Source organism: Sapajus apella, unplaced genomic scaffold (assembly GCF_009761245.1).
Source record: "Sapajus apella isolate SASKATOON/1434 unplaced genomic scaffold, GSC_monkey_1.0 scaffold3, whole genome shotgun sequence".
Classification (NCBI taxonomy): Eukaryota; Metazoa; Chordata; class Mammalia; order Primates; family Cebidae; genus Sapajus; species Sapajus apella.
Window position 1 is genome coordinate 56,849,316 of NW_022436943.1, and position 8,289 is coordinate 56,857,604.

Here is an 8,289-nt window from a genome sequence, read left to right on the forward strand (position 1 = left end):
GTTTCAGGGATTTTCAGAGACTTCCTCATTTCCTCAGTTTACCTTGCACCAGTTCTGTGCTTTAACAATTACATTAGTCATCCCAATTACATTTTCTTTCTTTGTCTTGGTTTGGATCCCCTAACACCCTGAGATGATAATTCAGTGCAAGTCTTCTGTTTGAAAAATTATCCCAGAAACACTGCAAGTGAAGTGGCTATGTTGTCTGGGGAATATACCCTGGGGTTTATTGTCACTTGCCAGGAAAAGTTAGGACATGGATACACATGAGGAGTTTAGGAGAGAAGGTTTAATAGGTAGAAGAGAAGAGAAAGAGAAATAGCTTCCTCTGTAGAGGAAGGAGTGTCCCATTGGAAAGGACCAGTTAGTGGCAAATGAATGAAGTTTTATCGTCCAATTTTTGTAGGAGATGGTGTCTGATTTATGTGGGGCTCACAGATTGGCTCAATTAGCTATGACGTTTACATAGCGTGCAGGGAAGGCTGGGTGCCCACCCTAATCTTCTTATGCAAATGGGCTTTCCAGTTGATGGGTGCCATCTTGTCTGCTCCTTACGACACGCATGGCTGGCAGAGAAGGGAAGACGGAGCCACCATTTTGAAACTGTCTAGTCCTTAGTTCCTGCCAGCATTCACTTGTGCAGGCTCCCAGCTTGCAGGCTGCTCTTGATTAGAAAATGATTTGGGGCTGCTTTTTATTAAAAAGAAAAGCCTTACTGAGGACTTCCATGCACTTGCTCTCTGCCTAAGCAGTTTCTTCCTAACTCCTGTATCATAAGAATGCGAGGAGGTGGGGAAGGAAAGGGGGTCACTGAGGGTGTGTTGTGAAGCCAGGTACCACTGTGGGCAGCTGGGCTCAGTCCACTGGGGGCTCTGAGAGATTACACAGAATGTGATGCAAAGTTGTCTCCACTGAGAGGCAGGGAAGCCTCCCCCACTTCCTCTGTCGCTGGCTGAGGGCTGATTCCGGGGCCTAAGGCAGGCCGACGTGGGAGGCCTCTAGAAACTGGAAAAGGAAGGTCCTCCCCTGAGGAGTTTGGAGGCCTCAGGGGGAGCGCCAATGGTGACAGCTATCTGCAGTGTCGTGCAAAATGTGACATAGTATGAGTGAGGGCAGACAGCCTTGAGAACCAAGACGGACTCCTGCATCAGCCGTGGGTGCTGAAAAAGCTCGCTACAAAGAGGAGATAGCTGAGCTCCTTCTGAAAGTAAACTAGGGGTCAGCCAGGGGTGAAAGGCAGCCCTGGGAACCTGGACTCCAGAGAGAAGTAGCACAATATATTAGGAAGACATAGGCAAGTCACTCAGCACTGGAGGCCTGGTGGGGGCTGAATTAGGAGGTGAGGCTCAGGGGGTCATCAGTGCCAAGTGTGAAGTACTGGGACAGCTGGAAGAGCAGGCTACTTCAAGGAACAATGGGGCCAGGTGTGGGATCTTGGCATCTTCCTTACACCCAGCTGAGTTAGGGAGAAGGAAGGGGAAGGTGGGGTCACTCTTACTCTTGGATTCCCCCATCACATTCTGCTGGGCAGCTGGGCAGTGCCAGCCCAGGGCTCAGTGCTTTATGAATATTAACCCGCTTACTTCTCAGAACCACGTTACGGAGTAAGTGATATTATTTAATCCACTGTGCAGATGAGGAAACTGAAGCACAAGGAGATTAGATTACTGACGTTAACATTGTTGAATAGAGCTGTAGTAAGACCGAATAATGTCCCCCTCAAAGATGTCCATGTTCTACTTCTGGGAACCTCTGAGCGTTTTCACATGACAAAGGGACTTTGCTGATGTGATTAATCTTGAGATGGAGGAATTATCCTAGATTATTTGAGTGAGCCCAATATAATCACAGTGGTCTCTGTAAGAGAAGGCTGAAGTGGCAGCAGCCGGGGTCTGGGGGCGGGAATGTGATAACAGAAACAGTACTAGGAGTGATGCAGCCACAAGCCAAGAAATGCAGGTGCCTCTGGAAGCTGGAAGAAGCAAGGGACACATCCTCCCCTAGAGCCCCAGAAGGAGCCCAGTCCTGTTGACACCTTGATTATAGCCCCATAAGTCCATTTTGGACTTTCTGACCTTCAGAACTATAAGATAATCAATTTATGTTGTTTTAAGCTGCAAAGTTTGGGAAAAATCTCTTACAATAAGAAAGTAATACAACATATAATGGGTTCCATTCTACCCAGTAGGTGGTGTGTGGGTTCCCTATGTGACACTGAGGTGGGAAGACAGATGTGTAAAGGACAGATTGATAGCAGAAGCAAGCGTGTAGGATGCCCTAAGTTATAAAGCCTCTGTCGTAATGGTCATGATCCATTACAATCTTTCGGAATTGCTACGGTCCCCACCTCCCTGCTGCTAACCTTCCCCAGTCCCTGGCATTAAGGCTTCCCCTGGTGAGGCCATGCTATTCATCTGTGCCTTGAATGTTCAGCCCTCAAAGCTCATCTCACCGATGCCTGTACATGGAGACTGCTTTTCCCCGGGTTCAATTTCCTCAAATCATTCTTGTCTTTCGAGGTTAATGACAGCGGGGGGTTATTATACATCTTGGATAATAGGACTTGGTCTTTTGGGAACTGGACTATTTATAGCATTTTTGAGCTTCTAAAAATCCTGTAGGGGAATACGGAAGTTTGTTCCTCTCCAGCTATGGGGTTGGCACGCATCAGATTTTTAAGTCCGAGTTAGCCTAGAATGCTCCTAGGTGGGCATGAGGGGTGGGAGAAAGGAGGGCATGTTGTTCCTGAGTATCCCTTCCTGCCAGGCATGGCAGGGCCCTTCTCTTTGTAGTGCTTCCTGTCCGGATTGGCTAGCACATGCTGACCAGAGTGGGCCCAGAGCCAGAGTGTTCAGCTCCGAATTCAAACGTTGCCAGCTTCTAGCTGTTTAACCTAGGGCAACGTCTTATCTCTCTCTACTCCTCACTTTCCTTATCTATAACGTGAGAATAACAGCATAGGCCTTGTTGTGAGGATCACACAGATAATGCATTTTTAATATTATTTTTATTTTGTTTTATTTTATTTGAGAGAGGATCTTGCTCTGTTGCCCAGGCTGGAGTGCAGTGGCTTGATCATGGCTCACTGCAACTTTAAACTCCTGGGCTAAAGCGATCCTCCCATTTCAGCCTCCCTTGTAGGTGGGCCTACAGATGCACACCACCAAACCCTTCTAATTTTTTATAGTGATGGAGGGTTATCACTATGTTGTCCAGGCTGATCTCAAACTCCTGGGCTCAAGTGACCCTCCTGCCTGGGCCTCCCGAAACGCTGGGATTACAGGTGTGAACCACTGTGCCTGGCCCAATTTTAACATTCTTTGAATGGTCTCTGACATCTGGAGAATGTCAAATAGCTGCTAGTGGTTATGTTGATGATCTTCAATGTCATAGTTACAGCATGTTTACTTCTTATTCCGGGAAAGAGATTTATTCTCATCTCTATTTTGCAGGCGATAAAACTGAGCCTCACAGAGGTCAATTGCATGTCCAAAGCCACATGGAGAGCGGGTCAGAGCTGGATTTCAATACCAGAGCTCTTTTGGTACTGAGCAATTTCTGAAACTTCATTTTCCTCTGTACATCCAGGACACACAACACTTGGGCTGTCTCTTCCCAGTGATCCAACTCCCAGGCCCTTGGGCTTTGTCAGTTCAGATTCCCAGCGTGCTCAGAGGCTCTGTCCTTCCATAATGAGCTCTCTGTCAATTACCAGCTTCCTCCCAGCAGCCTCCAGGGCAGTGCAGGCCAATTGTCCTGTCAGGCTGGGTACTGAGCAGGGCATCTCAATTTGGGCAGCTACTCAGTGGTCAATCACAACCTAAAACAGAGACAGCAGGGTGGCCTTATGCCCGGTGATTTCTGGAAACCAGCCAGCCCTTTTCCCCAATAAGACACTCTATTTCTCAGCATGCAGTTTTCTACCAGACTTTTTATGCTAAGCCAGGCTGGTCCTAATTGTAATTGGTTCTGGCTAGTTCCTGCAAGAACTGTTAAATCTTTTATTTGTTCATTCTCTGGGGAAGTCCGCTACCTTTGGGAACTAACTCTTACACCCTTGAGAAAAGGTGTCTCCCCTGACCCTTGCTAGAACATACTTTCACTCCTGTCCCACTCACCCAGCCATCAGCGGTGTCTTTAAATGAACATTATTTTTGATCTAGAAAAATCAGTGTGCCCTGATTCTTTTGATAGACCTTAAGCCTAGGGCTCTAGACATCTGCTTCTCTGTAAGGAGTATTTGCTGGCAAATCGACCTTCTATTCAATAAGGCCTAGCCAATAGAATCCCTGCCAAATGATCCTTGTGACTTCAACAGGTTTAATTGGAAGTTTATGGGGTCCAACATGCATTGTCACTAAGTTTAAATAGCACATTGATTTAGGATTTACCTCTTAGCTGGAGATGGTTTCTCATCAGTCGAGGATCCTAGTAACTGCACAGGGCTGGAGCTGTCTACGATCCCAAAACACTTGTCACAGCTGTGATCCTATTTGGTCCTGAGAGTAAGTCTTCAAAGTAGCAGTTATTATTATCTCTGTTTACCAGATGAGGAAATGGGGCTCAGAATAGAATTAGCCTCAGGCCACACAGTTATGACAGAGCCAGGATTTGAACCCAATGTCATTTGGATGCCAAACTTCTTGTTCTTTTACTGTGTCCATTTTCAATTGTCCCTTCATTTATTCCAAGCCTATTTATTGAGTGCTTACCAGACAATGATCTACGTCCCGGGAGCCCAGCAGCAATGAAATGGTTTCCACCCTGGGGGAGAAAAGCAATGAACAAACAATATTGGAAAGTGGTAATTGCTCTGCAGAGGATTAAAATAAGGTGAGGGTGGTGGAGGCGTAAACTGGGACAGCCTCTGTAAAGAGCAATTGGGCAATAGCTATCAAAATTTAAAATGTGTATCGACTTTGATTTGGCAGTTCGGCTCCTAGGTAATTTATCCTACAAACATGTTAGCACATATGCAAAGCAACGGATGTATGTACAAGGATATTTGCTGCCTCATTGAACAAGCAAATCAAAGGGGAAATAATGTAAATGTCCCTCAATAGAGAATACAGTATATGCCTACAATAGAGCTCTCTGGAACTATGAAAAAGAATAAGGCAATTTATAAATAGGTAGATGGATAGAAATACAACATGACATCTAAGATGTTATGTCAGGTCAAAAAAGCATCTTGTTAAACAGCATATTGAGTTTGCTGCCATTTAATTATGGGAAAAATCAAACAAAAGAATACGTGTACATTATTAATCACCTAGACTACATGAGGAAAGACTGAGAAAGTAGGGGCAAGAGTTACCTCCAGGGACAAGTGGGATGGCTGAAAAAAGGAGAAGGGAAAAGATGTTTGCTTTTTTCCCTCCTTATAATCTTTGGTATCTTTTGAATGTACACGTACTGCTTATTCCAGAACACACATTAAGTTTATTTATTGTTATTATTATTTCAATAATTTTTGGAAATCAGGTGGTGTTTGGTTACATGAGCAAGTCGTTCAGTGGCGATTTCTGAGATTTTGCTGCATCATCACCTGAGCAGTGTACATTGTACCAAATGTGTGGTCTTTTATTCCTTACTCCCCCTCCCAATCTTCTCCCCTGAGGGTACGGAGTTCATTATATCATTCTTATACCTTTGCATCCTCATAGCTTAGATCCCACTGATAAATGGGAACATATGATGTTTAGTTTTCCATTCCTGCGTTATTACACTTGATATAATGGTCTCCACCTCCATCCAGGTTGCTGTGAATGCCATCATGTTGTTCCTTTTCATGACTGAGTAGTATTCCATGGTATGTATATAACACATTTTCTTTATCTACTTGTTGATTGATGGGCATTTGGGCTGGTTCCACATTTTTGCCATTGTAAATTGTGCTGCCATAAACATGCACGTGCAAGCATCTTTTTCACATAATGACGTCTTTTCCTCTGGGTAATAGCCAGTAGTGGGATTTCTGATTCAAATGGCAGATCTACTTTTAGTTATTTCAGGAATCTTCACACTACTGTCCATAGTGGTTGTACTAGTTTAGAGTCCCACCAGCAGTGTAAAAGTGTTTCCTTTTCACCACATTCATGCCAATATCTACGATTTTTTAATTTTTTAAATATGGCCATTCTTGGAGGAGTAAGATGGTATCACATTAGGTTTTGATTTGCATTTTCCTGTTAATTAATGATGTTGAGCATTTTTTTCATATGTTTGTTGGCCATTTGTATATCTTCTTTTGAGAATTTTCTATTCACATCCTTAGCCCACTTTTTGATGGAATTATTTGTTTTTTTCTTGCTGATTTGTTTGAGTTCCTTTTAGATTCTGGATAGTAGTCCTTTGTCAGATGCATAGTTTGCAAAAATTTTCTACTACTCTATGAGTTGTCTGTTTACTCTGCTGATTATTTCTTTTGCTCTGCAGAAGCTTTTTAGCTTAATTAGGTCCCATCTATTCATCTTTGTTTTTGTTGCATTTGCTTTTTAGTTCTTTTTCATGAACTCTTTGCCTAAGCTAGTGTCTAGTGTTTTTTCTGATATTACCTCCTAGAATTTTTATGGCTTCAGGTCTTAGATTTAAGTCTTTGATCTATCTTGAGTTTATTTTTGTGTAAGGTGAGAGATGAAGATCCAGCTTCATTCTTCTATATGCGGCTTGCCAATTATCCAAGCAACATTTGTTGAATAGGGTGTTCTTTCCCCATTTTATGTATTTGTTTGCTTTGTCAATGATCAGTTGGCTTTAAGTATTTAAATTTATTTCTGGGTCCTATATTCTCTTCCATGGGTCTACATGCCTGTTTTTATACCAGTATCATGCTATTTTGGTAGCTACAGCCTTGTAGTAAAGTTTGAGGTCAGGTAATGTGATGCCTCCAGATTTGTTCTTTTTGCTTAGTTTTTCTTTAGCTATGCAGGCTCTTTTTGGTTCCACATTAATTTCAGGATTGTTTTTTTTCCAATTCTGTGAATAATGATGATGGTATTTTGATGAGAATTTCATTGAATTTATAGATTGCTTTTGGCAGTATGATCGTTTTCACACATTGATTTTACCCATTCATGATCACGCAATGTGTTTCCATTTGTTTGGGTCACGTATGACTTCTTTCAGCAGTGTTTTGTAGTTTTGCTTATAGAGATCTTTCACCTGTTTGGTTAGGTATATTCCTAAGTATTTTATTTTATTTTATTGCAGCTTTTGTAAAAGGGTTTAAGTTCTTTATTTGATTTTCTGCTTAGTTGCTGTTGGTGTATAGCATTTCTACTGATTTGTATACATTGATTTTGTAACCTAAAACTTTACTGAATTCATTTATCAGATCTAGGAACTTTTTGGATGAGCCTTTAGGGTTTTTGAGCTACACAATCATATCATTGGTGAACAGTGAGAGTTTTGCTTCCTCTTTACCAATGTAGATGCCATTTATTTCTTTCTCTTGTCTGATTGATCTGGACAGGACTTCCAGTACTATTTTGAATAGAAGTGGTGAAAGTGAGCATCCTTATCTTGTTTTAGTCCTCAAGGAGAATGCTTTCAACTTTCCCCCATTCAGTATAATGTTGGCTGTGGGTCTGTCATAGATATCATTTATTACCTTAAGGTATGTCCCTTCTGTGCTGATTTTGCTAAAAGCTTTAATCGTAAAGTAATGCTGAATTTTGTCAAATGCTTTTTGTGTATCTGTTGAGATGATTATATAATTTTTGTTTTTAATTCTGTTTGTGTGGTATATCACATTTATTGATTTGTGTATGTCAAACCAACTCTGCATTCCTGGTCTGAATTCTACTTCATTATGGTGGATTATTTATTTGATATGCTGTTCAATTCAGTTAGCTAGTATTTTGTTGAGGATTTTTGCATCTATGTTCATCAGGGATGTTGGTCTGTAATTTTCTCTTTTTGTTATGTCCTTTCCTGGTTTTGGTATTAGGGTGGTAATGCCTTCATAGAATAATTTAGGAAGGATTCCTCTTTCTCTATCTTTTAAAATAGTTTCAATAGAATTAATATCAATTCTTTTTTTGAATGTCTGATAGTATTCAGCTGTGAATTCATCTGGTCCTAGACAGTTTTTATTGGCAATTTTTTAAATTAGTGTTTCAATCTTGCCATTTGTTATTGGTCTATTCAGAGTTTCTATTTCTTCTTGGTTTGATCTAAGAAGGTTGTATATTTCCAGGAATTTATCAGTTGTTTCTAGGTTTTATAGTTTGTGTGCATAACAGTGTTCATCATAGTTTTGAGTGATCTTTTGTATTTATGGGGTAT

At 41.6% G+C, this 8,289-nt stretch overlaps 1 long non-coding RNA gene across 1 annotated transcript; it reads right to left on the reverse strand.

The window, feature by feature from the left end:
- Positions 1 to 2,993: 2,993 nt before the first annotated feature.
- Positions 2,994 to 4,766, reverse strand: LOC116529598. The gene is made up of 3 exons (XR_004259558.1): positions 4,713 to 4,766; positions 4,392 to 4,537; positions 2,994 to 3,820 (listed from the first exon to the last, which is right to left on the reverse strand). It is a non-coding gene; the product is annotated as an uncharacterized LOC116529598 (long non-coding RNA).
- Between the last annotated feature and the right edge of the window lie 3,523 nt (positions 4,767 to 8,289).